At 42.5% G+C, this 16652-nt stretch overlaps 1 protein-coding gene across 2 annotated transcripts in view; it reads left to right on the forward strand.

The window, feature by feature from the left end:
- The first annotated feature begins 11946 nt into the window (after positions 1–11946).
- ARHGAP24 (Rho GTPase activating protein 24) overlaps positions 11947–16652 on the forward strand; it is a 352414-nt gene continuing 347708 nt past the window's right edge. The window contains exon 1 of one of the 2 annotated variants that reach the window (XM_084625625.1): positions 11947–12319. The gene's annotated coding sequence lies outside the window, so the exon portion shown is untranslated. The remainder of the gene's footprint in view (positions 12320–16652) is intronic. The other variant, XM_084625623.1, reaches the window with a different exon arrangement.

A 16652-nucleotide genomic window follows, 5' to 3' on the forward strand; every position in this document is an offset into this window, starting at 1 on the left:
GTAGTGGGTGCCCACCCCTTCCCTAAGAGCCAGAGGGACCTGCTGGGGGGCGAGGTGGGGAGTTCCGGTGGTGCTTACCTGGGGCAGCTTCCAAGAAGCATCTGGCAGATCCCTCTGGCTCCTAGGGACGGGGTAGCGTAGCTGGGGGGGAGCAGGGAAAGCAGCCGCTCCCCCCACTGATCACATCAAAAGTTGCGCCTTAGGTGCCAACTCTGTGGGTGCTCCAGGGCTGGAGCACCCATGGGGAAAATTTGGTGGGCAGCTCCCCGCCCGGCCCCAGCTCACTTCACCTCCACTCCAGCTCTTCCCCTGAACACGCTGCCCTGCTCTGCTTCTCCGCCCCCTCCCCCAGCTTCCCACAAATCAGCTGTTTGCTGAGACGCATGCGGCGGCTTCGCACTCAGGCCCAGGGAGGCAGAGGTGAGCTAGGGCGGGGAGCTGTTCCCCTGCGCGCCCCCCTGGGTTACCTGCTGCGGCGCGGGCAGCCCTCCTCGCACCCCGCCGCCCCAGCTCACCTCCGCCTCCCTGGGCCTGAACGTGAAGCTGCCGCCTGCTTCTCAGCCCTCCCAGGCTTCCTGCGTGAACAGCTGATTCGGGGGAAGAGCGGGGGTGGAGAAGCAGAGCGGGGTGGCACGTTCAGGGGAGGAGACGGAGCGGAGGTGAGGTGAGCTGGGGGCCGGGCGTGGGGCGGGGCCGGGTGGGGAGCTGCCGGTGGGTGCTCTGCACCCATCAAATTTTCCCCGTGGGTGCTCCAGCCCTGGAGCACCCATGGAGTCGGCGCCTAAGGCTCCACTTTTGGCTGGTTGTTAAATTTAGAAGCCCTTTTGGAACCGGTTGTCTGAGACAACAGGTTCTAAAAGGGCTTCTAAATTTAACAACCGGTTCTAGCGAACCGGTGCAAACTGGTTCCAGCTCACCACTGGCTAAATGTGAGTTCTATAAGCTCTCTAGCCTCTAAAGGGTATGTAAGACATCCAGAACAACCTATACACAAAGTAGATTTTATATAGACTATAGGAAATGTTCTTTAGCATGCTCAGTAATTGCCACACCCTTGTCAGAAATTTTCCTGACATTTCTAGCTTTGTCTCCTGCTCTGCCATATGCACATATGTGGAAAACCAGGTGACTACTTTCCTCACTGCTGCAGTCTAAAAGTCTCTGGGTTATACAAGCATTTCATCGGTGGTTCATAAATATAGAATGTGGGTTAAACCCTTAACATTTCTTCTAGATTCATAGATTTTTAAGTCCAGAAGAGATCATTGTAATCTGTTCTATGCCCCTCCATAGCACAGGCCATGAAATGTCACCCAATTATTCCTGCATAAAATCCAATAACTTGTCACTGAACTTGAGCATATTTTTAGAAAGAGATCCAATTATGGTTTAAAGACTCTGATGAAAAATCTACCACATCGCTTGATGATCTGCTCCATTTGTTAATTACTCTACTGGTAAAATGTTGTACCCTATTTGCCGTTTGAATTAAGTTCGTTTCCCAAGGGGCATGTGGAAAACGTCTTTCTTCTTCAACACCACCATAAGCACTCATGGTCCAGTATCACATCTCATTGGCTGGGTCTTTTGCAAGGAAACTGACTTCCCTGTCTTATTAATAAAACACATCTTATTGTGTGTATTCATGCAAGTATATGAAAACAACATTCAAGAATTATTACTAGGCTTGGAAATATTTAGAGATCCTCACTTACTAGAACAGAATTATTGAAAGGCACTTGTATTTCAAAGGTCTCCAAAGACCAATGGATGCCTCAAATCAGTGATGTTCATGAGAGTAGGGCACTAAACTGGTTTGCTTTATGATAGCAGCTAATTCACAGCTTTTAAGAATAGGCTTATGCCAGCAGTACAGTGGCACACTTGCAGGGTGAATAACTGGTGGAAAACTCTTCTAGTGCTCAGCACAATCTGAACTCCAATGTGGCAGATCTTTGGAGATGGAAAGAATCTCTGGATGGCTCGTATGAGGTGTATGAGGCCTTGTCTACAGTTTAACTGAAATTGGTTTTAAAATGGCCTCAGTTAAACCAGAGCAAAACCTTGCATAGAGACACTTATTTCAGTTTGGGTGGCTAGTTTTGGCATAGCTTAAACTGAATCTTAGTGAAGATTCAGTTAAGATAAACTGAAATAAACTTACTTTAAACTGAAATAAGAGTGGCCACACAGATTTTTACTTTAGTTTTAACTAAGTCCATTTTCAAACCAATTTAATTTAAAGTAGTATAACTGTCTCATTTTGACAAGCCCTCAGGTCTATACAGATTGCTGAGGAGGTGACGGAAAGGTATTAAAATGTGCATGGCAGAACATAACTGCAAGCTAGACTGTATTTTCTTGAAGGGAAGCAACATATTTTCAAGTATTAGGATTCTTTGCAGAGAGATGGTCATGGTGACTGTCTTCTCTGCTGCCAGTTTCACTTCCTAGAAAAACTCTCCATTGTTTTGCTCACTGCCTCTTTTGTTAGAATCAATAGTGTAGAGCCTTTTGCGTGCCATCACAGTTAAAGCTCTGTAAAATATTTCCAGCTGAATTAAAAATATGAAATCAAAGGATTTTTTCATTTTTTGATTCATAGGAAGAAAAACTGAAATTTTGCTTCATTTTGCTCTAGAATAGAACTATATTCCAGTGCAAATAGGATCTAGAATTCCCATTTTGATAGTTTCCAGTCTTTTTGTGGATACTTGTATCTTGAGGGTCTCTATTTTCTCCTTTCCTTTCAGTCACTAGTGTTTTCTCTTGTCCTTTCCTGACTGTAGATAGTAATTTGGCAGCACCTTTTGGGAACACACTGTTTCTGACCAAATACTCAAAGTCTTATACTTTTCTGCCTCTCCCCAAAGGTCAGAATTTGGTTTGCCTTTGTGTCTGGAAAGAGGGCAGAGTTTTTATGACTGCAACAACTTAATTCCCAAAATGATGTCAAAGTAATATTGGGAGAAAAATCAAAGGTAAGCAGTGTCTTACCAGTGTTTGGTCCGGAATCCTAGCAACTGCGTCAAGAGAGAGAGTAAAACCTTGCAGCTGCTAAGTGCTTAGGCAAAATATTATCTTTAGAGTTTTGTGTGTGTATTTAACCTCAGACTGATGGTTTCTCCCCTTTCATCTTCTGTCACAACATTTCTGTGTCTATGCAGCTAATTTCCTCAGGTTTATGCCCACTTTGTTAATAGTGTGTTGTAGGTAGCCCCATCCATTATTACAGTTTTAGACTGGAAAATGTTTCACGTCAGTATGGGGACAATGGTATTTTCTCAATCACAGCATCACTGAGTAAGTTTCATTTTGTGTCTCTAGTTCAGCCTTGTTTGTTATAGTGTTTTTTAATAGAGTTCTGGACTCATCAATCTGAAGTTCTTATCAAAGGAGATGAAATTTGCCCCATGTAGATATCCATCATGATGCTGCCATCCACTTCAGCCCTATTTTGAGGGGGGGTTTAAGGTAATTCATGAACTGGCTTTGCACTGGCCCTCTGCACAGGGGGAATTTCACCCAGGGAAAATATTCACTGATTTTTAAGATCAGAAAGGACCACTGTGAAATCTAATCTAAGCTTCTGTGTAACACAGATGGTAGAATTTCACCAACAGATTCCTGCACTAAGCCCAATGACACATTTGACCTAGAGCATCTCTTTGAGAATGAATTCATAATTAAGTAGGAGCTAGAGGTTGCTAATGCCTTCCTCCAGCTCAATAGGTTATCCTCTGCTGAGTACAGTCCAGTAACATTTACATTGCTGCCATTGTTCCATACATAACGGAAGTTTTCATTGTTCACACTAATCTAGCATTTCTCTCTAACCCCCATGGTGTCTCTTTTTTTGCTTCTAAAATTATTTAATCAGACTGTAGAGTAGTCACATGGTTGGAGATCCCCTTACTATTTGTTTATAGCAACAGTGATTTTCTTTTTCTTGCTACAACCCTCTTCTAATTTGTAATGAAATATTTTCAATTACCAATAAAGACGGTGTCATTTTAAAGTTTTACATTTTGTTGATTAAATGGCTGGTAGAGCAAGATGGAAATGGGTCTATTTAATGCTGGCAGCGGCTCGGCTGATGGTGAAATTTTGTCCATTTCCATTAGGATGGAAATTCCAAAAATACTGATAGAGATGGGTTTAACTGCAGTGCTCGGAACAGCTTATCAAACTCTCCAAACTTAGTATTGAACTCAGTCAAACTCTCCAAACTTAGAGTATTGACCTTGTGAGCTTTTGACTTAGCTCATTACAAAGGGAGTGATTCTGACATATAACACCTCCAAAGTATGGGGGTGACCAGATCTCAGCTTTTGGTTTGGGCCCACTTCTTAAATTTAAATAATAGTTTCCAGTTGAATTGGGGTTGACACTTTGCAGATGTAGCAAAATTCTCCTCTGTGTAGAAGGCTATCAGAAAGCCGCTGGTCAAGTCCAACTTCAGCCCTGTCTAGGACTTATATAAGTATAAGTGGTGCATGGTCTTAGTGAGCTGATCCTTTATGAGGATGAATTTTACCCATAGTAAGGAAAGCTACTCTCAATGAGAGTGTGTAGAGTTCTGACAAAGCAAAACAAGGGTAGCTTACTTCTGCTTCTGTCAAGGTTCCTTCCCCACTCTGAAGTCTAGGGTACAGATGTGGGGACCTGCATGAAAACCTCCTAAGCTTACTTTTACCAGCTTAGGTTAAAACTTCCAAGGTACAAACTATTTTACCCTTTGCCCTTGGACTTCCACTGCCACCACCAAACGTTTATCTGGGTTTATTTTATTAGGAAAGTGTTGTTTGGAAACGCCTTTCCTCCCAAAAATCCTCCTAACCCTTGCACCCCACTTCCTGGGGAAGGTTTGGTAAAAATCCTCACCAATTTGCATAGGTGACCACAGACCCAAACCCTTGGATCTTAAGAACAATGAAAAAACATTCAGGTCTTACAAGAATAATTTTAATAGAAGAAACAGTAAAAAAGAAGCAACAATAAAAAGAATCACCTCTGTAAAATCAGGATGGTAAATACCTTACAGGGTAATTAGATTCAAAACATAGAGACTCCCTCGAGGCAAAACCTTAAGTTACAAAAAGACACATAGACAGGAATATCCATTCTATTCAGTACAACTCATTTTCTGAGCCATTTAAAGAAATCAGAATCTAACACATATCTAGCTAGATTACTTACTAAGTTCTAAGACTCCATTCCTGTTCTGTCCCTGGCAAAAGCATACAGACAGACCCTTTGTTTTTCCCTCCCCACAGCTTTTGAAAGTATCTTGTCTCCTCATTGGTCATTTTGGTCAGGTGCCAGCCAGGTTATCCTAGCTTCTTCACCCTTTACAGGTGAGAGGATTTTTCCTCTGGCCAGGAGGGATTTTAAAGGGGTTTACCCTTCCCTTTATATTTATGACAGCTTCTTAAGAAACTGAGTAGGGTTTTAGTGTGCATTTTAAAGGTGCACCCTGAGAAGAGATCCTTCTCTACATCTTAGAGTAAATGTCACAGGACTTAACAGTGTTTTTCCAAAGGTATTTAAAATAAATCTAAGTAGTTGCAGAAATGTACAATGTGCTTGCTTTATTGACCTTGGTGCATTGCCAGGTGCACCCAATGTATTTACTCCCCACCCCTGGCTTTTTTTTTTGTTATATATTTTTATTTTCTCTGTCACTTTCTCTTCCTCATTGTTCCCATATTGCTAGGAACAGAGAATGCTGATTGTTAAGGAAAAAAAACCCTGCTACATTGCACTTTAGATATTTTCTCCTAAATAGGCAAGGACAGGAATATTAAGCAAAGTAGTCTTGTGAGAAAACGTCAATAAGCAGAACATCGATAAGTAGCGCTTAAGAGCTTCTTTTGTTTGACTTTTAAAACTACTTTACCTGCAAACACAATTTATTAGTGACAATTTGGGACCAATATAATATTGAGTATTTTTGCTCAGTCCTTAAGTTGCCATCTCTTTATGCAATTAATTTTGATGATATTTATTAACACCACCACAGCTCCCTACAGTATTCTGACTGGGAGCTAGAGATCAGCCCTGATGAAAACACTGGATCACCTCTGAGGGAGAGAACTTGGACAGGGGAGAGAGGGAGCCATGAGTTTAAGATGGTGCACCCCATAGTGTGGGTGCTGAAACCCAGTTATCTAGAGTGGAGGCAGGAAGACTTGCAGGACATAAGAGCCAGAAAGAAACTAGAAATAGGGAAGAAATATATTGTTGAGAGTGCTAAGATGGGACTGGATTCTGGGAAGGAGAGAAATTTGGCCCAAAAGAGACAGCTGGGCTCTGAGGTCCTTTAAGGAGCCAAGAAACTTTCCCAGTACCAACTGAACCAACCAATCTTCTCATCTACCCCAGACTGGCAGGGCACCCTGATTTTTCATCATTTACAAAATGTGAGATTCTAATCACCGTGCACCTACTTAAACTCTGCAGGAGTAAGTTGCACAAATTAGCTTCCACTTCACCCAGGTTTCAGAGACAGGTTTCAGAGTAGCAGCCGTGTTAGTCTGTATTCGCAAAAAGAAAAGGAGTACTTGTGGCACCTTAGAGACTAACCAATTTATTTGAGCATAAGCTTTCGTGAGCTACAGCTCACTTCATCGGATGCAAGTACTCCTTTTCTTCTTGATAAGACAGCAAACCAACATCTAGTGTTTGGGGAGAGGATGGATGGTCTTGTCACTAAGGCATAGCTCTGGGGGTGCTATGTCTCAGGTTTCCTTTGTGACCATGCAGAAAACAAAGCTTCTAAATCCACATTTAGACACCTATATTAGTGGCCTGTTTTTCCCCCAAAGCTGCTAAGCATCTGTACCTCTGAGTTTTGAGACTGCTCATGCGAGTCATTTTTTTCACTTTTGTAAGTGTTCGCAGCATCTCCCCCTATGGGAAAGAGAAGATTAAGCTACTGTTCAAGATGTCACCCCAACGTTTTCAAAGGGATTTCATCTGTGCTTCATCCTTATCTTGCTGCTAGATGCTAGTGAGTTATTGTTATAACAGAATATTTATTCAATAAATTGTAGCTGTGCATCATCCACCCTTGTACCTTTCTTAAGGTTCTGTGGAATTCAAACAAATGAATTTAGATCTCTTCTAGTGTACCACAGAAGGGTTAGCTAAAGCAAATAAATATCCAGAAGAAAGTCAAAGTAATAGAACAAAAAATTATGCCATTTACAGAATGCCTTAGGCACTGGGTATGTCAGACAGATTGCAACCAGAAGAGAGTAAGGTACAAAATGAATCTATTGCCATGACAGTGAAAATGGGAAATGCCATATAGTGGGTTCCATGGCTACAAAACACACCAGGAAAGCGTGCGATGTTGACTGTGGTGAACAAAGAAATTTTCCAAAGCAAACAGTGAATTCAATACCTTCTACATCAGTACTAGTAGGCAAATGGCAATGGTACCAAATGCATTCTTGGGCACTGGAACAGGTCTCCCTTGAATGTAGAGTTGTGAGCTGATGTGGAAAGTTAGTAGGTATATAAATAAGCTAGATAAACTACGAAGTAATGTTTTAAAAACCGTATATAATGGTCCAGCAGTAGCATAAACCATTCCTGTCAGATGAGAAAACACCAGCAAGATGAGTATTGTCCTTTTAGAAAATGAAATCCTTACATCATGCTCCCTGGGTTTCTGTAGGTCAAAATTCCTCAGCATACGTCTTTCAGGTTTGGTGACAGCCACTCTTACCTTCAGCAGTAAATTTTAAAATAAAAATTCTCTTGTGCCACATGCAATATTAAGGGCTAGGGGTGTGTGTAAGTGTAAGTAACAGCCCAATTCTCATGCCATTCCAGTGGCACAAAAGGGTCATAAAGCTGCTTTGAAGGGCCATCTGGGGATTCCTGTGGTTGGAGGGAGAGTGACTGGAGTATTTTATGAGTATTTTATGATACTCCAGTTGCCCCAACTTCTTTTGGGAGCTGTTTTGCTCAGGGAGAAGCGGGGAAGTAGCTTTGAGCCACCTTTGGCGCCCCCCCAGATGCACTGAGGACTATCAGTTATCTACCCAGGGTTAATTTTTCCTCTTGGTCTTGCTGTACTCTTCCACTGATTGCAGTGTTATGGGTATCTTACTTCACCCCTTCATACATGAAATTAGTTTTGAACATCTCTAGTGCACTTAAAAAAAAACCACTCAGGCTTCTTTCTACTATCTTACACATATCCTTCAATTCCTCCCAGGCCTTGTACCCAGATTGGTAGGTGTGTTGTATTTTGACATGGAAAATGGTTTGGGCACCTGCCAGTATCAATGAGGGTTTTTCTTAGCCTGTATCCTGTGTTCCTTCCAGTTTTGTCAATGGTCCTTGACTATGGAAATGCTAATATTCATGCCTGCTTCTTATGGCTAATGAATGACTTGATGATTATGATGTACATTTATAAGGCATTTCCCACAATGAAGGATTCCAAAGCACCTCACAAAGTGGTTTATAAATAGGCATTGCTTTATCATCCTCTGAAATTCAGGGTTGCAAGATGACCTTGATTAATACTGCATGGCAGCACTGTTAGAACAAGTAACAAACCAGACACCACTATATCATATGTAATAAAGAAGGAAACCCAACCACAAAAACTCTCTTTGCCATTGTTTATGTATTAGCGCCTGGATTTGATGGGATAGGCATGTTTTACAGTAAATATTTTTTTTCCAAATGGGCACCTGCCTTCAGAACTAGCAGCAGCAACCTGCTTCCTTCTAGTGCCACATGTATAAATGAGGCTGGCACAGTATCTATTGGAGCTATATTTATTCATTATTGGCACTAAATGTTTCATTTTACTCTCTTGCTTGTTTTCTGCCTCTGCATTTAGGCAAGAATGTCTCAGAACTGGAAATGCCCTAGGGTTGTACTACTTTTAACGGCAGAACAGTAATTTCCTATCACTTAGACAAGAGAACTTGTTTGTTCATATGCCGCTCTCATTCAAATAAATGAAAACCAGAGAGTTGTAAGTGACAGAAGAGCCCCCCCCCCATACTTTTTGTACAGTGCTGATGGTTGTGATCCATAATCTGAAGCTCCCATATGCACCAGCACCTCATTGGAGCAGGCAAGGTTCTTGATGGTGGAGGGCCTCCCAGCCCATTGAAAATGTTTCTTTTAGTATGTCATTCTGGCTGCTCTCTCTGTGAGGTTGCATTTGCCAGCAAACCAAGCCTAAGGCAAGCACAGGTCTCCTGCTGTGCCCATGTTTAATCTCATCCTTTTCCTCCCCATATAGAATGTTTACATGTTCTGTTTCTGTTTGTCTCCGCCTCTAGTTTGTTAGGCACCAAAGTTGCATCTTCTAAAGGTAATGCTGACACTATCTCAACAAGGCACCGTCCCTCCTGGAACTTCTGTGCTAGCCAGGAGAATGTGCTAACATCTTTACGCTGGGTGAGGCATGCCCTTCCATTAGCAGCCAGCCAAACGTGCTGGCATAGTATCTGTGTGGAAGGGAGGTGGTGAAGAGTAGTTCCATGGCTCTGCTTCCTCCTTGCTTCATTTGGAGTGGTTTGTTTCCCAGGGGATGCTAGCAGGGAACAGTCCTTGGGCTCAGGTGAATTCAAGGGGTCCTTGTTTTCAGCTAGTTTCTGCACAAGGGGATAGTTACTTGTGCATTCCCTCTCCTCTTGTGTACCTATGCAAGCGCTGGCCACAGTCTGATAGAATGTCAGTCTGTCTCCCAGGATTAGTGACAGGCAGAGTTGAGATTTGGTGCTGTCTGGATAATTAAGGAACCTTCAGATGCATATTTGAATCTTCCTTTATTAAAAAAAAGCAGTAAAAATCCCTATTACAATATATGCAATAATTGCCCCAAACTGCTGTGTCAATGTTGTAAGCTGCAGTGTCTGAGGAAGTGAGCTGTAGCTCACGAAAGCTTATGCTCTAATAAATTGGTTAGTCTCTAAGGTGCCACAAGTCCTCCTTTTCTTTTTGCTCAGTAATGAAATTTATATTTTTAATTGTTTTCAGAACCTTTACTAAATCAAAACTTCTTGATCTGCAGAATTGGCTTGGAAATCCTGTGAAAATTATTCCAGTTCCAATATTTCCTGGTAGTTCTCATGATATTTAAGTATTGCCTTCTTCACTTAGAACTGGAACTAGTCAGCATGGAGGTGTGAGAAATAGTCTGGGGGAGGAGAAGTCCATTATAAGAACCCCTCTGAATCTGCAATAGTTAGATACAAATATATGAATCAAGTTTATATGTCACCTAAATCAGTTTTCCTATCTTTTTCCTGGATTCCTCAACTGAAGTATGCAGAAATGCACCCAGATCCTTTGTATGTTAAGTGGCATTTAACTAACTATACACTCCTAACTTACGCAGTAAACAGAACTCCCCACTGACTTGAACGAGGAGTTTTGTTTGTTTGTTAAAGTATCATATGGTTCTTTATCCCTAGTACAAGGTTATTTTATTATCACAGTACAATATCAAAAATGATATTGCTCCACACAGGAATCTGGGAGAGGAGATCTATTCTCTGACTGGAATTTTGTGCTTCATCTGCTATGATAACGTATTAACATTTATAATTTTCCAGCTGAAGTCATATTTCCCCACCAGATCTGTATGATGGGTTGAGATGTGTTGGCATTGAGCAGTATGGTGGAAGGCAAGAATTACAAGTCACTTCCCTTTGTGAATGTGGGGAAAAGAGAACAATGTATTCTGTCTGAGATACACTCCCGAATAGTCACTGAGTCAGTCGGTGTTCTAATGAATTTAGAAGACAGACTGTTGTGTAATTCAGATGGTGAATAACTCTTTTTACAATTCTGCCTTCAGTTACATAGATATGTTTCCCATAGAAAAACATGAGTTACACCCATGTAACTCAGGGTAGAATTGGGCCTTTAGAATAAGCGCAGCACTCACCTTCAAACCACTCTACCAACGTTAATTCTGAGGACATGTCTTTCAGGCAGGCAAACCGTAATATTTCCCTATTCCTTTTCTTAAAGAGATGGAGAAATTGAGGCAGAGAGGTAAAGGCCAAAAACTTAATGGGAACTGTAAGTACTAATCAAGCCCTGGCCATTTTAAGTTCCTAAATATGGATTTAGTTATCAAATAATAGAAAAAAATTGCCCCAAGTAGTCTTCTCTGGGCTCCAGATGGACTCTGTGTCAGACCCAGGGTCAGTCTGTGATCATCTCCTGTGCATACCCCAGTAGAATTTTTCCTTTTCTTGAGGAAACCCACAATTTACTGTATGTGTAATGTGCTAGGTGCTCCCACAGGTCTCCTGAGATCATATTAGTGAGAGAAGCTGAAGCGCACTCCTGTGAGGCAAGCAGTCTGAGACATTTTCTTTTTCGTGTCTGGCTGCTTGAGTTAACTATAGAACATGGTAATCCCCTCTGCGTGTCATCCTCAGAGCTGTAACAAAGCAAAATGATTTTTGTAATGCCTTAAAATAAGTAGAACAGAGCTGAAAGTGCTTGTTGAAGATAAGTAATGAATGTAGAGGCAGCATGATGTTATAAACAAGCCTGATGCTATGATACAAGATGATGTGGAATTGAAAGTAATACTTTGCAAAGCATGATGTCAGGAGGCATTCAGGTAAGTTGAGCAGGTTGCTTTCATTAACGGGATGAGATTCATGGACCAGGACCAGCCAGCAGTGAGTGTAGTTACAGTGAATGATCAGTATGTGACGAAGCTTGGCACAGCTGATGTTGCAGTGTCAATCAGGGTTCCAGAGATATCTGAGAAGTGAGCTGTATGGCTAGGAAGGGATCCTCTCCCACTCAGTAGTGCTGCTGCTGGTGTGTTTCAGGGCAGCCAGTTGCCAGTGAAATCTGAAACCTGAGGCTGCGTCTGAGGGCTGGCCTTGCTAGGTTGTTCCAGCCTTCTGTACTGTGTATTCACACATCCCTGCACACACAATCACTCTCTTTCTAACCTTCTGGACTACTCCTTCTGTGACTGCTAGGATTTCTCAAGTACAGGTGGTGGTAGTGGAGCGCTTCGGAGTTAAAGTAACGCAGTCCTCGGGGATCGAGTCTGCAGATGGTCTGAGCATTCAAGAGAGAGAGGAGAGGAAATTTTTTTTCTTCGCAGTGACAACTTAGTTTAGCACCACCGTATTTCCTCTCTGAAACTGTCTTGTGAAGCTACCACGTTTATGGGTCTGAATATTTCCCCCACTTGTGGGAAGTAGAGTGCTTGGTTTTTTGTTTTCTCCTTTCTTATTCACCCGGGTGGAGTGGTTTTCTCGAGCTGCTGCTGGTCTGGATCAGCGCTGCAGTTGGAAGCAGGGTAGGTGGAATTAAAGTGGTGTTTGTGACAAAACTTTGAAGAAGGGCACATTCTTTTGACAGGACAAACTCTGACTGCAGACCAGGAAGCCACAGCAGCAGCTGTCCGTGACAATGCTGTTCTTGTCTTGGAGAGGGAGGCAGCTCTGAGGATTCTGTTCTGTGCTGCTATTTTTTTAATTACAAACTTTGTCACAATGTTCCTTTTTTATTTCTCCCAGGGATAAAAATAGAATATTCTGTCATCTAACTCCAGATTAAAAATAAATAAAAACAAAGGCTCTTTGTGTGTTCTGAAATTCCCATGTTAATATTCATCTTCAGATTTGTAATAGTTCTCTTTGCATGTTCCTCTTTGGTACAAATGTCTGGAGTTCAACTCTCCTAGATAACAGGCTCACCGGGGCAGAATTTGTAATAAGTGCTTTGATTGTAATCACCAAAGAGTTAGGAAATCTTTAGTGGATTTTAAAGACACCCAAGTGGTTTTGTGTTTAAGATAAGAGAGCTGCAGAAATTGTGGATTTTTTGTCCCCTCTTTTGAACTTGTATAAAATATATATCTAGTATATCTCAGAAATATGGATATATGCTTGCAGAGTTTTGAGTTCTCTTTTTAAAACAAATCTTAAATAGGATTTCTAGTATAGGAGAGTTACTGAGTACTGTGACTTGTTGTCCCAGACCTCACTAGATATTGACCAGAAATAAACAGCATGATCCTTTTTAGGCACAAATGCCAATATATCATACATATGTAGAAAAAGGGTCCAGATTAATCCATTGTGTAACCACAGTGACTTCAATGGGGCTACATTTACCTAGATATGATAGATGAATTCAAAACATCGTTCTTCGGGTAACTTCTTTTGTTGTTAGGTATCTTGTCCTAAAAAGAGACATTACTTTTATCCAAGTTTCAGGAGGAATTGATTTATGTTGGGTGTCTTGTATTAAGAAATGAGAGAGGGGGATTGATCCATAAACAGAACAAGGCATGCTGCCCTCACTAAGACAAGCTGATTGGAAACTTGTGGTATGTACAGATAAGTACAAATTATTACCAAAAAGCAGTATGTGCGTCCCATAATCAAAAGCAGAGGTAGATGGAGAGAGAGAGATTGAGTGAAGTCCTTATCTCTAGCTCCCCCTGAAATTCAGATGCTATGCTGTGGTGTTGTTTTTGTTGTTGAAACAGGCATTGGTGGCACATGGTACAATGAGTTTAGAGCCAAAAACTAAAATGGGCTTACAAGTTCCCTTTTTGTGTGTGACTGGCATCTTGTTTGTTGCTTTAGTTTCCTGTTTGTTTCTTCCTTGAATGCTGCTGTCTCACTTTCTTGCAGCTCATCTCTCCTATAAAGTTACACAGGGATAGATTGAGGTTTAAGTGGGTGCCCACCCAGAGAAGCCCCACAGCCAGCCCAAGGACAGTAGTGAGTCCAGTTTTCCTCCCTGCCTCCCTCCTTCCTCAGAGAGAGTACATCACCAGATGATTTCTGGCTTCAGGGGGATGCTGCATGGCATTACTTCTGAAATCTGGACTTCTCTGGTGGCTGCAGGTTCAAATCCTGCTGTGCCACGGGCCCTGTAGCTCAGCTTACTTTTCACTGGCTTTTTGTTCTTTGCTAGGAAGATGAAGCTCACAGAGTTAGATGCAGGAGGAAATAAGACCTCTTAGATGTAGTTGTTGCAAAACTAACAGGGTGAACTCTTGATACAAACATGTCTGTCGGAGCATCAACAACAAAAATCCCCTGTGAGATTGTCTGTAGCTTTGCACAGCTACAAAACACACACCGCTTTCAAGGACTTTCATCTACTATGGTTTTATTCAATACATGATCTTAAATACACTAGGAAAAAGTAGGATGTATAGATGAGTCATAGCAGGTGGCACAAAAGTGGTTTGCATCTTATTACTGTAGTGCTTTTTTCTTTAGGCTGTTTGGTGTTTGCTACCAGCATCCTTATTTATTTCTAGTGTGACCTACTGGCCTTTTGAAGTACATGTTATCCCCAGAGTTATTAATGATCTGGTATGTTTTTCTGTGACGTGAATAAGTAAGCATTGCTGGTTCAGACTGTGCCTGGCATTTTCACTATAGTACCAGCTTGAGTGCCCTAAACCAATGGCTCTCAACCTTCCCAGACTACTGTACCCCTTCTAGGAGTCTGATTTGTCTTGCGTAGCCCAAGTTTCCCCTCACTTAAAATACTACTGGCTTGCAAAATCAGACATAAAAATACAAAATCACAGCACACTGTTACTGAAATGTGCTTATTTTCTCATATTTACCATATAATAAATCAATTGGAATATAAATATTGTACTTACATTTCAGTATATAGAGCAGTATAAACAAGTCATTGTCTGTATGAAATTTTAGTTTGAACTGACTTTGCTTTTTATGTAGCCTGTTGTAGAACTAGGCAAATATCTAGATGAGTTAATGTACCCTCTGGAAGGCCTCTGTGTACCAATGGTTGAGAACCATTTCCCTAAACCCCATTGCAGTTGAGTGTGATCCATTAGTTTTCCATTAGGAAAAGAAATGCTCTCTTGTCTTTTCACTTCTCTATGTATGTTTTCATCATTCACTGTATGATATTTCTGTCTTTGTGTAAGTGCAATGCTGCAAGCAGAACAGGTGGTTGATACTGCTTTACCATAGGGAAGCACATGGGCATTTAAAGAAACCCATAACACTATCATGTCAGTCTTCAGAGGGGCGGAAGGTTGCAATGACTGTAGAATTTAAAGTATCTCTTCAATCATTCTTCATAGCAGAAAGACAGCAGGGCCTGAAAATGAACATATACCTCCTACATATGTATTTTGATGTCTTGGTTAAAGAAACACAAAATACTAGTGCTGTTTTTAGAATGGCTGTTGATTGTAGAGTCTAGGGAAAGTAAAGTAAGTGTGTGTGTGTGTACGTGTGCGTGCATGCGCGAATGTTGGGGTGGGGTGCAGGAATGCCAGGTCACCCTGTCACACACCCTGAAATCTCTTTTTTTTAGTTGAAAAAAGGGGGTTTCTTAGTGCTCCTCGAAGTTGTTGAATTGACAGCCCTGAAAAATCTAAGTTTTTCTTACCTTTAGAGCAGGCATAGCAGATGGTGGGAGCTCAAGCTTCCCCAGGATGAACCAAAAGAGCCTCAACTCTGACCTGGAGGGACCTACTGAAGCCCCGACCTTCTAAGTAACTCCATGCTGGCAAACCTCCACCTTCCCTCAACCCCCTCCCCCCCCACACCTGCAAAGAGCATCCTGGAAGTAACTGAGGTTCTGTTTTGGGGACTTTTCTGCAGAGAGCTCCTTGAAGGATCAGGGCCTTTGTTTCCAAGTGCATTAGTTTCTTGGCTTCTTCTCTAATATTGCCACTAAGTTTTGTGCTAAGGACAGTTGCCTTCGTTGAACTGAAACAGTGAACTATTTCACAGAGATTTATAGATTGAGGCCAGGAGGCACCCTTGTGATCTTCTAGTCTGACCTGCCATCCTGTATAATACAAATATCCAATCATCATGTAAAAATTTCCAGTGAAGGAGAACCCATCGTGATGCTGGGTAAGATGTTCAATGGTTAATTACCATCATGGTTAAAAATGTGTGCCATCTGTCTAGTCTGAATTTGTTTAGTGTCAACTTCCAGCCATTGCATCTTGTTATATCTTTGCCTACTAGATTTAAGAGTCTTCAGTTATCAAATTTCTGTTTCTTTTGTGGGTACTTATAGACCAGTGGTCTCCAACCTTTTTATGCACAAGATCACTTTTTGAATTTAAGGGCAACCCAGGATCAACCCGCCCCTTCCCCGGGGTCCCATCCCTTCCCCAAAGCCCTGCCCACTCACTCCATCGTCCCCTCTCCGTTGCTCGCTCTCCCCCACCCTCACTTTCACCACGCTGAGGTAGGGGTTTGGGGTTCGGGTGCGGGGTCTGGGCTGGGGCCGAGGGGTTTTCAGTGTGGGAGGGGGCTCCAGGCTGAGCCTGGGGCAGGGGGTTGGGGTGCAGGAGGGTGCAAGCTCTGGGAGAGAGTTGGGGTGCAGGAGGGGGCTCCAGGCTGGGGCAGAGCACTGAGGTGCAGGAGGGCGTGCAGGGTACTGGCTCTGGGGGGGGTCAGGGCTGGGGCAGGGGTTTGGGGTACAGCATGGGCTATGGGCTGCTGGCTCCGGGAGGGGGCTTAGGGCTGGGGGTTGGGGTGCGACCTCCCGCCTGGCTGCACTTACCTTGGGCAGCTCCTGGTCAGCAGTGCAGGGAGGCTAAGGCAGACTCCCTGCTTACTCTGGCTCCATGCTGCTCCTGAAAGGGGCCAATGCGCCACGGGGGG

Source organism: Lepidochelys olivacea (genome assembly GCF_965140295.1).
Source record: "Lepidochelys olivacea isolate rLepOli2 genome assembly, chromosome: 4".
Taxonomy (NCBI): Eukaryota; Metazoa; Chordata; order Testudines; family Cheloniidae; genus Lepidochelys; species Lepidochelys olivacea.